Source organism: Aotus nancymaae, unplaced genomic scaffold (genome assembly GCF_030222135.1).
Source record: "Aotus nancymaae isolate 86718 unplaced genomic scaffold, 86718_ANA_hifiasm-v0.15.2.pri h1tg000030l, whole genome shotgun sequence".
NCBI lineage: Eukaryota > Metazoa > Chordata > Mammalia > Primates > Aotidae > Aotus > Aotus nancymaae.
Window position 1 is genome coordinate 37,002,591 of NW_026988443.1, and position 14,555 is coordinate 37,017,145.

The following is a 14,555-nucleotide window of genomic DNA, read 5'->3' on the forward strand; positions in this document are numbered from 1 at the left end:
CCCTCAGAGAGCAAGATGTACCTTCCCACTGAGATTTTTCAGTCTACCCATCAACTTGAGATAAGAAAATCCTACTAGGGGCCAGGACCTTTTACTGTCAAGAATATGAGATTGTATCTTTATTTATGGAGTAACTCTTACACTCTGAAAATGAAGATGATAAAAAGAAGGCAGGTAAAAGAAACAAAGAGAGTGCACACATCCTTGTGCATATTCACAATGCAGGAGCTGGAAATTCTGTTGATGAAATGAATCCATAAAGGATTCAAGCTCAGCTACAGAATTCTAGTTGAAAGTTCAATTACTACCAGTCCCCTGGGGTCCCAAGTAAGTATTTTGAGGGAAGCTGGCCCACTTTTTCCTGTTCAAATCTGGTCTCTGAGCCTCTGTCATATGCACCTTCCTCATTCGGATTGCCCAGTTGATTGATGGATTCATGTGCTGGGCAGCTACTCTGCATGAGGTGGCCCCTGTGAGAGAAAAGACTGAACACAATCCTTGCTCCAAGGGCAAATGCAACAACGAAGAGCTACATAAAGTTGCTGGTGGAGTATCAAGCAGGGAGGACTGGGGGAACCAGGAAAAGCTTCTCAGAGGAGGTGCCTTTTAACTATTTAAGATTTTTCTTTTGTTTATATATTTTTTAAATGTGCATGCTTATAATGATAAGTGATACAAGCAGTGCTGGTAATCAGGTAAATCTTTGATAACAAGTTCTCTGGGAAAAATAGGTTTTTACTTACATCAGCTTATTATGAGTGGGGATACATAGCATGCCATTTATAAATAACAAAAATATGAATATTCTTTACTATAAATCCCATGTAGATAGACAGTTGAATTCTCACAGAACATTTTTGTTGATTTTTTACCAAACTCTTGCATCCATAGACAAATGATAGTTGCAATTAACAAGCAAGTATGTGTTCATGAAAGTTGATTGATATTTTCATTTAGATTAACAAAGATATACAGTAATGTTGTAATGTTATGTAAGGCAAAAGGGAAACAGTGAAAACATATCAGAACGTTACTCATTCATCAGTGACATTAGGCACAGCTTTATTGAATTGGATAACCTGAAAAATACACTCTCAACATTTTGTGCTATTCACAATGTAACAGCTACAGACATACCCATTAAGTTTAATCTGCATTATGAACATCTTCTCCATCACCCTCTTAACTCTAGGCAGTGATCCAAACAATAAGCCAAGCCCTATCTTGTAGTGGTTGCCAATTTCTGTGGTGTAAATACTTCCACCATGGCTGGTTTCAAACTACCAATGTGACATTACTGACCATGGAGCTGGAAAGAGATGTACAGTCCCACTCCATTGCATAGCATTCTCAAGAGCACAGATAATAGTAAAAATAGTAAAATAATTAAGAAGTCATAAGTATTACCTATTTGTTACTCATGTTTTTAATATATTTATTTAATTATAAGTTTATATAATTTAATGTTTAATAATGGCTAGGTTTTTGTTGTGTTTTGTTTTTGAGATGGCGTTTGGCTCTTCTTGCCTGGGCTGGAGTACAGTGGTGCATTCTCAGGTCACTGCAACCTCTGCTTCTCAGGTTCAAGCGATTCTCCTGTCTCAGCCTTCCAAGTAGCTGGGGTCACAGGTACGTGCCACCACACCATGCTAATTTTTTTGTATTTTTAGTAAAGATGGAGTTTCACCATGTTGGTCAGGCTGGTCTCAAACTCCTGACCTTAGGTGATCCACCCGCCTCGGCCTCCCAAAGTGCTGGGATTACCAGTGGGAGCCACCGTGGCCAGCCTATAATGGCTAGGTTTAATAGCTGTCTTGTAAACTGAATGTTTAACAATGAACTCTTATGAGTCAGTAGGGGCTCACCACTAGATATATTCATAAAGGGTCATCATCTCCCCCAACCAATACTCCATTTCCTATATCCTCTTGTCTCATCCCACTTGAGGTTTGTACAGATTTCCCTACCCTTCTTTTCATGACAAAAGAATGCAGACACTTCCACACCATACACAAGAGTACAGAGGGGTCAGTTGGTGTCTAGGTTGGCTGAAAAATATCATAACATGCAGGTTACCCTGCTAGGCAGGGATGAAGCTGTAAGAAGTAAATTAGATCAGGTGCTCTGTCTTTGTTTTCTAACACACATACACAAACACTTCATACAAAAAGGGAGTCATATTATGCCCACTGATTTGTTGATGTTTTTGTTAGTATAGTCTTTTTTTCTCTGGGGCTTGCTTTGCTCTGCCATCTCTCTGCTCAGCTCCACCTTAATCAGTGCCACAACTCCTTATTAACTGACCCTCTCAACCATGCCATAAACCCATGCTAATAATCGGTTGCATATTTTCCATTCTGTTCTCCATTCTTACATAATTATTTTTATCTATACATACACACACACACACACACACACACACATACACACACACATAGGATTTTTAAAAAATGTTTTGTTAAAACATGGTATAATATGCATACTGCTTTATGTCTGGGACTTCATAATAGTTCTATTCTCAATAATTGTTCGAATTCTTATTTATTTATTTGGCTGCATCATATAATATGATATTTCATAGTGTGAATATACTATAATGTAATAAATATGCCCCTACTAATGGACATTTACTATTTTCCATATTTTTTCCTCATTGAAGAATGCTGTAATAAACATCTCTAAACATGTATCTTTAGCGACTGAAACTTTTATTTCTGTAGAGCAAAACTGCAAGAATGCTGTTTCTGGGTTGAAGGGCATGCACGTTTTTAACCTTAATACATATATCCATGTGGTTTCCAGAAATGCTCTGTATTTCTGCCAGTGATAAGAGAACTTTCCCATCATCCCCACCAGCAACAGGTCTTAACTATCATTTAAATTTTTTGCCTGGTACATGAGCCTGTAATAATAACTCGTTACTTTAATTTACATTTCTCTGACTACCAACGAGACTGAATATATTTTCATATCTTAATTGGCAGTTGGGTTTGCTATTCTTTGAATTGCGTATTCATATTCTTTGTTTATATTTCTATGGGACTGTTTCTCTTTGTCAGTTTGTAAGAGCTGTTTATATAGCATAGATATTAACCTGCTATCTGTCACCTGCATTGCAAATGCTTCCCAAATCTTTGATTTCTCTGTTAAGTTGGAAAATGTTACCCTTAGCTATGTTTGTACAGTTATGGCTTCTAGTTACATCATATATAGTTTGTGGTTGATGTTTACATAGACATGTGTCTTGTGTTTCCCTTTAAAATCTAGTGATCCCTTCTTGGGTATGAAGGCCTTCCACCCCTAGAGTATAAGTAAGTACAATTTTTTTGCAATTTTTTATATAACTTTTTATATAGCGAGCTTTGTTTAAGACATGTGAATTTATTTTTTATGTGGTATGAGATAGTCCAACTTCTTATTCTTTTAATCTAGGAGCCATTTGGGCATGGTCATTTATAAAATAAGCTAGCTTTTCCTCATTGGATGAAGATATCTCTTTTGCCATATATAGAAATCTTATATTCATTAGGATCTATTTCTGGATCTTCTCCACGGATTAATTTTTCTATCCTTATGCTGTTATTATATTTATTTGTTTGAAGAGGCTTTGTAGTGTGTTTTGATGTCTGGTAAGCCGAATCCCTCATCTTAATTTTATATATATATATATATATATATATATATATATATACACACACACACACACATATATATATATACACGTGTGTGTGTGTGTGTAAATTTTAGTATTATTGAGCAATTTTTAAATCTATATCAACTGAAGTTAATTTTACCTTCAAAGCAAAGAAAAATTCTATTCATGTTTTAATAGAAGTATCATTAAATTTTACATATTTATATATGTATAATTTTGACACTTTTATGATACTACATTTCCCTAATGAAGAACTTAGTTTCTCTTTCCATTTGTTCAAAATCTGTTTTATGTCCTCCAATAAGTTTTTATAGTTTTATTTATATAGGTTCTATGACTTTCTTGTTAAATTTTACCTTTTTGGCCAGGCGCGATGGCTCATGCCTGTAATCCTAGTACTTTGGGAGGCGGAAGTGAGTGGATCACGAGGTCAGGAGTTCAAGATCAGCCTGGCCAAGATGGTGAAACCCTGTCTCTACTAAAACTACAAAAATTAGCCAGGGATGGTGGCAGGCACCTGTAATCCCAGCTACTTGGGAGGCTGAGGCAGGAGAATTGCTTGAACCTGGCAGGCAGAGGTTGCAGTGAGCTGAGATCACGCCACTGCACTCCAGCCTGGGCAACAGAGCAAGACTTAGTCTCAGAAAATAAATAAATAAATTTGCCTTTTAATCATTTTTTAAGTATTGTAAATTTTAAAATTATTTCCATTTTTAGGTACTTATTGCTAGTTAGAGAATCTATTTTCCCCTCAGATTCTTCTTAGGTCCTTGAGCCTTATCAAATCTTCTCACTAATTATAGAATTTTAAAAGTTAACTTATATGGGCATTCTACATATGCAACCAAATCATCAGCCAAACAAAGTAAAATTTTATATGTTCTTTTCCAGTTTTGGTCTTTTTATTTAATTTTTCTTATCTTACTACATTAGCTGGAACCATTTAGACCATGCTGACTAATATGTTGGTGATAGTAGTCATTGATATCTAATTTCTGATTTTAATGAAAAGTTACTCTTATTTTAATATTTGTTATTACCTTCTGTTACAAGGCATTTATCATATTTAAACATTTCCTTTTGATTCCTATTTTGTGTGTTTTACTTAAAGTACATATGGCCATAAGAGCTTATCAAATGCCTTTTCAGCCCGTGCTAATGTGATCATAGTTTTTGTCCTTTATTGTTGATGTAAACAATTGTGGGAATAAAGTTTCTTATACCATAAATTGCATCTGCAAGGATAAAGAGGAGTCCCCTTAGAGGGAAGGAGAAGAGCATAATGGGCAGCAAGGGACTTGGCGAACTATTGATTAAGGAAAAGCAAGGAAGCTAGAGTTAAAGCTAGACTTAAACACAGTTATCTAGGGCGTGAGGGGTAGATAATCTGCCATGCAAAATGAGCAAATGAGAACCTTTAGGCTATGATGGCTGGAAATTCCATGGGACTGAAGGTAGCCCATTGCATATGTGAGGGTAGTGGTTCTGATGTGTTTCTGAAAACCTCAGTGGTTCAGCTTGCACCATTTTCAGGAACTTGATAAGAACTCATTAGCAATGAAAAAACATGAACAGTGACAGGCTGGAAAAAAAAGAAAGTTCTACTTATCTAGTTGGGAAAAGACTCTATGGGGAGAACCTGGACCATTCTTTGGCAAGTGAGGACTGAAAAATGTGCCTACTGTTGAGAGTTCAGGAGACGGGGTTAGAAACCAAAGACATATTCAGAAAAAAGAAAGGAGTTGTTTCTCTTGAGTCAACCTTTTATTTAAACGGTGAGATCTTTGTGAGCAGGCACAGCTTTTCACTATTCCCAGTAATAGCACAGGACATCCTGTATGGAAGATGCTGTCTAAATGCCTGATGAAGGCAGGTGAGCTCAACTTAGCCTATAGGGAGCAGGAAAATGAACTGGGAAGAGATGACCACTGATCATAAATCATTAGAGTTTAAAGAAACTGGAAATTTATTCAATCATTCTTTCTTTAATGTATTCATTAAATCATTCATACTTATTTGGCACCTGTCATGTATCAGGTACTGTGCTATGCAGTGGAAATACAATGATAATAGGACAAACAGTTTCCCTGATTTCATAGAACTTTGTTTTTGGTTGAAAGTGAGATAGGCAACTATTAAATAAATTAGGTAACTGTAGGCTGTGAGAAGTGCTGTAATGGTTTTTAAACTTTCCTATGCATCCTGGTGGTCTGGGGAATCGTGTTGAAATGTAAATTCTGGCTTACTCAGTTTAGGGTCAAGCTAAGGTTTTGAATTTCTAGTAAGTTCTCAGGTGATACTACTGCTCCTAGTCTCAGAACCAGCTTTTGAGGATTAGCAGGGTGATGAAGACTACAGCTAATAATGGTAGAGGGACTGCTTTGCAGATGGGATGGTCAGCAGATATCTCTACAGAGATGCATTTGAGGTAAGTTCTGAAAGAGATGTTGGGTACTCAGTCCAGGCTAAAATCAGGACTGCAAATGTCTGAAGAGCATGTTGTGGCTGTAACTGCTGGGACTACTGTTGTCTTGATGGAAAACCTGAAAACAGAGTGAGAAGAGATGATAAATTGAGGATAATGATACTGAGAGGAGATAGGCTTGTTTCTGGGAGGATGGGTTTCAGTGAGTGAGATTTTTATGAACTAATTTATAATCACACACACACACACACACACACACACACAGACATACACACAGCCTATAATATGCCTATAGGATGCAACAAGGGAAGGTTATACAAGTGAAAGACTTAATCCTAGGAAGTAAGAAACAGCCTCTGTCGGGGGGCAGAGCGGGGGTGGGCAGTGCTTGGATATGTGACCTAAAAGAGGAATAGGAGGTGAACAGATGCCGGAAAGGGGAAAGTGTCTAGACAAAAGGCCTGCAAAGAACTAGAGCTACTAGTGTGACTGTAGCCCTGAGAAGGGAGGGGAGCAACAGGGGCAGGGGCCAGTCCATGAAGAGGCCCCGAGGCCTGTCAGAGATTCTGTGTATAGTGATGGTGTTGGTAAGGGACTGGTGTCCACATATGCACCACCTTTATTGTCCTCAGTTTTATGGCATGCAACTGACTGCCCTTTGGGAAATGTGACCCAACATATTGGGTGTGTCAATCCATGCAGCCTGGCTAGAGTGAGAGCCCCTGGAGGAATCAGACTCAGCTCTGTGCCTTGCTTACTTGGGTGATGAGAAAAAGGTTTTCCTTGGGGAAAAGGGTTGTGGTTGGAGGGGATCACCATCCACAGTTAGCTGTAATCAAGACGCATGCAGCTGCCAGCATGGCTTTTCCTGTAGTTTGAAAGACCACAGGCTAGAGAGTCACCCTGGTTATGATTTCTACTCTCTGTCTTCTCAACTTTTCCTGCCTGACCTCTGAGTCTCACCCTCTGGTTCAGCCCTGCTCCCAGTCCTTTTTTGTGCCAGTAGCATGAAACCGTGCCTTAATCTCCACCACTATTCTCATTCAGTTTCTCCCTGAGCAGCACAATGAGGATAGCACTGCTACCAGTGCCCACTTCACAGAGGTTAAACTTGGCCAATAATAATAGCAGCCATTGTTGGTTAAATATGTATCCTGTACCAGGTGTAGCACGTACGCTTTTCATCAGGAATTAGCTCCTTTAGTCAGCTCAGCAGGCCACAAGCTAGAAAAAAAGAAAAAATGGGAGAAATGTGTGTAGCTTTACTCAACAAAAAGACATTAATTCAACAAATCTTTGTTTACTAAGTCCCTACCATGTGTCAGGTAATGTTGTCAGTGCTGGGGAGATGCTGGTAGAGATGTAGACCAAATGCCCTGTGCTCATTGTGCTTACATTCTAGTTAGGAGAAAGAGATTCTAAAAATGAGAAGCTGAATATAAGTTATATTAGATGGTGGTCAGCGCCAATGAAGACAAAGCCAGGAAAGGGAGAGTCAGGAGGAGGGAGGGTTTGCAGTTAGTTTGCATGAAGAGAGAGAGGCTCTAAGAGACCAAGGCAATTGAGCCAAGACTGAAAGAAGAGAGGGAGAGGTGAGCAAAGAAGCTGAAATGAAAGCCCTGGGGTGGGTTTATGGATCTGCAAGGACCAGAATAGGCTAGACAGAGACAGGGAAGGAGGAAGGGGCTGAAGTCAGAGGGCCAGTCTTACCTGGAGGGAAAGGAGGGCAGCCTTTATTCTGAGCAAGGTGAAAGCCACTGAGAGCTTTGAACCGAAGGCAGTGATATTGGACTTCATTTTTAACGCATCTCTGGAGCTTGCTTATCAGGATGGACATATTTCTGGAACAGTATTGAGAAGAGACATTATGGGAAACACCTAACTTACACTTTCCTCCACTCCAAAATATGGCTGAACTCCATCTGCCAGCCTTCTTTGGAGCTTGAGAGAAACAGCAGGCTTATAAATAAAATCAGATATAAGACCCTAAGCAGGGAGGGGGTGCCTCTCCTCCCTCCTGGCATAAGCTCCCCACTCAGGCTCCCAGTGAGCGCACACCTGGGGTGTGTTGATAATGCTTCTGATTATCTTTGTTCTACCAGCCTCCTCCAGGTTTGTGGAGTTTTCTATTTGCATACCTTTCCCTGAGCTTTTTATGATTATTTCCCCATCTTTACCGTTTGCCCCATTATTTAAATGAGTTTTAGATAGATGCAAAAATGCCAGCTGGGTGAGCGTGCTGAATAGGTGCTGTAAGGATGGTGGGGCAGAGTGAGGAGCCACAGGCCTGCCAGTTGGCCCTCCAACAGTCCACCAGTATTCCTGTGTTTCCATGTACTTCACCCCTTTTGTTTTTTCCTCCACGTACAAGCCTTACAACCCTTCTTCAGGTACATGGATGCATGCGGACCTTAAACCAGTGGCCACAGCTGTCTACATGACCTTTGATTGGAGACTATTTTGCAGATGTATTGGGATACCCCCCCCCCCACTTTGTCTTAGAAAGACTTTGTGAAATACCTGGGTTTCACTCTCCTCTCTTGTTTCCAAATTTGACCTGCCAGAGTTGTTGTTGTTGTTTTTTGAGATGGAGTTTCACTCTTGTTGCTCAGGCTGGAGCGCAGTGGCACAATCTTGGCTCACCGTAACCTCCTCCTCCTGGGTTCAAGCAATTCTTCTGCCTCAGCCTCCTGAGTCGCTGGGATTACAGGCACGTGCCACCATGCCTGGCTAATTTTGTATTTTTAGTGGAGTTGGGGTTTCTCTATGTTGGTCAGGCTGTTCTCGAACTCCCGACCTTAGGTGATCAACCCTCCTTGGCCTCCAAAAGTGCTGGGATTACAAGAGTGAGCCACTGCATCCAGCCTGTTTGTTTTGTTTTAAATGCGTATAGATCACACATTTCTCAAGTGTCTGACATGGTACTGGGTACTTCATGTCACCGTGTTTAGTCTGCACAATACTTCTAGAGGTGGTAAATTTATCTCTATGTCTCAGATAAAGGAAACTGAAATGCAGGGAGGCAAAGGGAATTAACAGCATTTACAAAGCAATTAAGTGAAGAATCAGGGATTCAAACCTTGGTCTAGCCTGTTCCCAAGCCCATTGTCTATTTTATGCCTCCTCTTTTTGGAGAGTGGGGTAGCAGAAGGGTGGTATGTAGAGGAGGGGCCGGGGCTAAACCCTGAGTTTTACAACATGATCAGCAGTGAGACAAAGGAGGCAGGAAGAGGGTTGTCTGCCGGAACAGACAACACTTGTCTGCTACTGTCTTCACTGGCTTAAAAATGATGTGACAGCAGCTTTTTTTTTTTCTTTTCGTTTTTTTGATTATACTTAAAGTTCTGGAGTACATGTGCAGAATCTGCAGGTTTGTTGCACAGGTATACATGTGCCATGGTGGTTTCCTGCACCCATCAACCTGTCATCTACATGAGGGATTTCTACTAATGCTCTCCCTTCCCTCAACTGTCGCCCCCATGGCAGGCCCCAGTGATGATGTTCCCCTCCCTGTGTCCGTGTGTTCTCATTGTTCAACTCCCACCTATGAGTGAGAACATGCGGTATTTGGTTTTGTTCTTATGTTAGTTTGCTGAGAATGATGGTTTCCAGCTTCATCAATGTCCCTGCAAAGGACATGAACTCATCCTTTTTTTTTTTTTTTGGAGATGGAGTTTCACTCTTGTTATCCAGGCTGGAATGCAATGGCGCGATCTCGGCTCACTGCAACCTCCGCCTCCTGGGTTCAGGCAATTCTCCTGCCTCAGCCTCCCGAGTAGCTGGGATTACAGGCACACACCACCACGCCCAGCTAATGTTTTGTATTTTTAGTAGAGACGGGGTTTCACCATGTTGACCAGGATGGTCTCGATCTCTTGACCTTGTGATCCACCTGCCTTGGCCTCCCAAAGTGCTGGGATTACAGGCTTGAGCCACCACTCCCAGCCGAACTCATCCTTTTTTATGGCTGAATAGTATTCCATGGTGTATATGTGCCACATTTTCTTTATCCAGTCTATCATTGATGAGCATTTGGGTTGGTTCCAAGGCTTTGCTACTGTGAACAGTGCCACAATAAACATATATGTGTATATATGTCTTTATAGTAGAGTGATTTATAATCCTTTGGGTATATACCCAGTAATGGGATTGCTCAGTCAAATGGTATTTCTAGTTCTAGATCCTTGAGGAATCATCACACTGTCTTCCACAATGGTTGAGCTAATTTACACTCCCACCAACAGTGTGAAAGCATTCTTATTTATCCACATCCTTTCCAGTAACTGTTGTTTCTTGAGTTTTTAATGAATGGCATTCTAACTGGCGTGAGATGGTATCTCATTGTGGCTTTGATTTGCATTTCTCTAATGACCAGTGATGATGACCATGTTTTCATGTGTCTATTGGCTGCATAAGTGTCTGTTTTTGAGAAATGTCTATTCATATCCTTCACCCACTTTTTGATGGGGTTGTTTGTTTTTTTCATGTAAATTTGTTTAAGTTCTTTGTAGATTCTGGATATTAACCTTTTGTAAGATGGATAGATTGCAGAAATTTTCTCCCATTCTGTAGGTTGCTTGTTCACTCTGCTGATAGTTTCTTTTGCTGTGTAGAAGCTCTTTAGTTTAATTAGATCCCATTTGTCAATTTTGGCTTTTGTTGCCATTGCTTTTGGTGTTTTAGTCATAAAGTCTTTGCCCATGCATATGTCCTGAATGGTATTGCCTAGGTTTTCTTCTAGGGTTTTTATAGTTTTAGGTCGTATGTTTAAGTCTTTAATCCATCTTGAGTTAATTTTTGTATAAGGTGTAAGGAAGGGTTCCAGTTTCAGCTTTCTGCATATGGCTCACCAGTTTTCCCAAAACCATTTATTAAATAGGGAATCCTTTCCCTATTGCTTGTTTTTGTCAGGTTTGTCAAAGATTAGATGGTTGTAGATATGTGGTGTTATTTCTGAGGCCTCTGTTCTGTTCCATTGGTCTATATATCTTTTTTGGCACCAGTACCATGCTGTTTTGGTTACTGTAGCCTTGTAGTGCAGTTTGAGGTCAAGTGGCATGATGCCTCTAGGTTTATTCTTTTTGCTTAGGATTGTCTTGGGTATGTGGGCTCCTTTTTTGGTTCCATATGAAATTTAAAGTAGTTTTTCCAATCCTATGAAGAAAGTCAATGGTAGTTTGATGGGAATAGCACTGAATCTATAAATTACTTTGGGCAGTATGACAGCAGCTTTATGACATTTCCATAGAGAGCCAGGGATGGGGATATGCTGAATGACAGAAGCAGGATCTCAGACATTTGGGTGGACAGGAATGTTGAGTTGAATCTAACACAATAGTATTTAGTGATAGTAAATGTAAGATCTGTCCCTTGGGTGCAAAATATTAAGCAACCAATGGAATCTTGGCTTAGCTAGATTTATGTCCAACAACTTTTTACTGAGCATTTATTCTTTGCCAGGCATTGAGGTTACAGCAGTTAACAAACAGGCATGATTCTTGTTTTGTGGGGATGATACTCATCTGGGCAGAAAGAAGCAAAAACAAACAAAAATAGCTAATAAACCACCAGTGCTGATGCATGCTGGGATGGTTAGGGAACAAACAGGACTGTTCAGTTAGGGCCAAAAGTCCTGGGGACCTTTTGTAATCACGAAGCTCAGTGCATGTGAGTGGCTTCCTTCAAAAGAGGGATGAGAGCACTTAGGAATTTGCCTAATAGTTTTGGAAGAGGTTGCTCGTTCTTCATTGAATATGTATTTATTGTGTGCTTAGTATGTGGCAGGCACTGTTCTAGGCACCAGGCATCGATTGTCCCCCTGGAGTTTGTATTCTATTATGAGGGATAAACAATAAACACTTCAGTAAATTTATTATGTGATTTTGGGAGGTAAGTGCTAGGAGGAAATACTAAGTAGGATAAGGAGCTAGAAAGTGATGGGAACTTCTTTAGGGAACATAGTCAAGGAGGGGCTCTCTGGAGACATAATGTTTGAGTAGAGACCTGAATGAGGAGATGGAACAATTATGAGATATATGGGGAATAATACATTGTCAGCAAGTGCAAAGATTCTTGAGTAGAAAATGGGTTAGAGGCTTGTAGGTCTAGGATGAAGCCATTGGCACTGGAGTGAAATGAGCAAGACAGAGTTGGAGAAAAGTCTGGGGAGCAGGCAGGGTAGACGCTGTGGGGCAAATGGGCATGGAAAGAAATGTGAATTTCACCATAAGTAATAAGGGAAGCCACTGGAAGTTTTTCGAGCAGGACAGTGCTGTGGTCTAATTGGAGCTTCCAAAGGCTCACTCTGCTGCTGTGTGAAAGATATGCTCTAGGAGCAAGAACAGTTAAGAGGTAGCAGAGAAAGGGCCCTGGACTAGGTGGTAGCCCCAAGTGGAGAAAGGGGTTGGACTAGTGGTAGCCCCATAGCAACAATCCAGAAGTCCCAACTGGGATTTCAGGTGGCCCAAGCGAAGCCTCACTGGGGACACAAGCCACTAGATTATGCTCCTTGACACCCCCAGGGCTAGGGGTCATGGTTCAAGCACAACCTCCTTGGCCAAGAGAGATTTCAGGGGCTTGGTCCTAGTGACATGTTGGTCTCAGCTGGTATAGTGCTGATTATTTACAGTACTGCTCACCTCACACATATTTTTACAGGCAAAGGTAGTCAAAGCAGGCTTTCCTCCAGTGTGTTTTCTGCTTTGTTACCTTCCTTTGGCCCATCCACTGGTATCACAGAGCATTTCCCCAGCTCCCAAGCTCAGAATGAAGATATGTGCTGACAGACAGATCCCTAAAAGATATGCCAAATGCATCCAGCAATCCCCAAAGGGTGACACACAGGGGCCCCATGTGTGCAGTTTCATACTGCTCTCTTGAGATCACCCTGGTCATATCCTTGCCACATACCAAGATCCCTTTTTTCTGTGCTGAAAGACTAAGGTCTTCCCCGAAGGCTACTTCTGCTCCATGGCAAGGGGCAAAAACTTCCCCTTCTCTGCACCCTCACCAAGTTCCTGCTTGTCTCACCATTGCTCACCACTCAGAGAAGAGAGGTGATCCTTTCCTCTGACCCTCTGCCTCACCCGCTTTGCTCCTGCCTGTGCCTCCTCCACCCCACGTCTCTTACCCAAGGAGGAGACAGGTGTCATTCTATCTTTTCTCTGTTACATGAATCTCTGCTAGGTGCTTTCCTCCTTCACTCAGGAGGCTAACAGCCCAATGCACATCAATCTGTAAGAAACAATGTCAAGGGACTGATTGCACTGCTCTGTTTCCATGCCCACTTTTTACTTGGTTTCCTGTGAAACGCCCCAGCTTGGTGTCTCTCTTTGATGTCATTCATTTCGACTTAGGCTTAGGCCATTCAGTATTATTGATTATGTTTCTATAGGTCCCTAACTAGACGACAAACAGCTAGAAGGCAGGATCTGCATCTTATCCATCTTTGTTTCCCCTGGAGATCTTAGCATGGTGACTTATTTATGGTGGGTGTCTTGTAAGTATATGCTGATGGACTGACTGTTCCACTGGCCCCAGGAGCTGAAGGGCTTCCGTGAGGGTCTAAGCAGGGACTGAGTATTTGTCTCTCTGATTATTCAGTTGTAACAGTAGATCAAGGCAAGACTTCAATTATCCTTTACTTTCACTCCCAAACTCTCATCTCTGTTCATTCTATTGAACATGCCTGGTGACAGAGAGCAAGAGTCTGAAAGAGACGAATGCTTTCAGAGCCTTAGGAAAGCTCTGTGGCAGGAAGGACATACTTCAATGAAGTTATTTTCCACCAAGGCTAATATTGTGCTTCAATACTTCAGGCTCTAGTGAGCTCATCAACAATGTTTGCCTTTAATTTTACCATTTGTACCCAGTCGTATGTTACTCGCTATGTTTCTTTCTAGCTTCATTTCATCAAAGGGATGCTAGGGCTTTCATTGTCTTTGAAAAGTTGCTTCAAGATGGATGTGCATGGATATCCATCCTGTTTCATTATCTCCTTCATCATACTCTCTCAGTCATCTGTGAAAGGATAAATTGTTCATAGACTCATTTAAAAAATAAAATTCTTGTGGTTGAATGGAGGAAGGACATTGCATATTGGGTTGGGGAGTGGGGAACCTCCTCCTTGATTTCTCCCCACAGGAAGGACCCTTGGCCTTTCCCTAAAAGAGCATGTGGCTTCATGTCTTCTGTACAGCTGGGGAACCCCTGAGGGCTATAGCTTTTCAGAGAGGAGAACCTATGTTCTCTTAGAAAGGAGTCTTTCCTTTTGTGAAAGGTTCTCAATTCTGCAATGTGTATTGAAATCACCTTGGGATAGGTGCTGTTGCTCTACCCATCGCTGGCCAATTAAATAAAAACTTTCTGGTTCGAGCTTGAAGCCTGCCATGTACACTGTTATAAAAGCTCCCCAGGCCAGTCTAATGTGCAGCCAGAGGAGAAACTACTGCACTAGACCAGTGGCTCTCAACTGGG

General features: G+C 41.1%; 1 long non-coding RNA gene across 1 annotated transcript in view; it reads left to right on the forward strand.

The window, feature by feature from the left end:
- The first annotated feature begins 1,518 nt into the window (after positions 1-1,518).
- The window catches only part of LOC105726625 (uncharacterized), a 50,423-nt gene continuing 37,386 nt past the window's right edge, over positions 1,519-14,555 (forward strand). The window contains exons 1-2 of the long non-coding RNA XR_001109591.2: positions 1,519-1,629; positions 3,268-3,311. This is a non-coding gene — a long non-coding RNA (uncharacterized LOC105726625). The remainder of the gene's footprint in view (positions 1,630-3,267; positions 3,312-14,555) is intronic.